This window comes from Arachis ipaensis, chromosome B10 (genome assembly GCF_000816755.2).
Source record: "Arachis ipaensis cultivar K30076 chromosome B10, Araip1.1, whole genome shotgun sequence".
NCBI lineage: Eukaryota > Viridiplantae > Streptophyta > Magnoliopsida > Fabales > Fabaceae > Arachis > Arachis ipaensis.
Genome location: NC_029794.2, coordinates 114631269 through 114632094, shown reverse-complemented (window position 1 = coordinate 114632094; position 826 = coordinate 114631269).

Sequence of the window (826 nt, the reverse complement as noted above, 5' to 3'; positions counted from 1 at the left end):
AATAATCGATTTTACGACCAATATTTTTTATTATAAAAAAACAATTCGATCTCTAAATTATTTGCTAAATAATTAATCTCTAAATTCATCGCTAATAATAAAATTAGTGTCCAATTTAATGACTAACAGAAAATAAGGTTATAAAGTAATAGAATGTTAAATCAAGTTATTATTTTATTATTAGTGAACGATTTAGCAACTAATATAAAAACTAAGATAAAAAAATATTAGTCTCTAAATTAGTCATCATTTCGGTAATTTTTTATAGTGTTCACGCAAAAGTTTTTCTGTTTTGATTTATGTAAATTTTTGTATAGACTTTTTGTCTTTTTTTTTTGGCTAATACTAAATTTATTTTTTTTTTTAAATTCAATAAGAATCAAATTTTATATTTTTGGTTATAAAAATTTTGATATTTTATAAAAAAAAATTATATTTTATTCCAAAAATTTAAACTAATAAAAAAATATATAAATAATCAAAATTTTAGTGTGCTAATAAAAAAAGACATAATTAGTAAAGATTTCAGTGTGCTATATATATATATACCTTCTTTAGCACTAGCACAAACTTTTGTACAATCTAGTCACACATCAGCGTGTATGATGAATTAGGTAGGGACGATAACAGTTACGTTGGTTTCTTAGCTTGGTGTTGGTGATGACATGATAAACTAAATTAGAGAAGAAACGTAATGTCACAGGGAAGCTAAGACATTGGTTTTATTTAGACGTTATTATGTTGATTGGCTGTATAATGTGATTAAATTCATGATAATTATATAATACATAATTATTTCTTATAAGCATATATATAATTAACATAA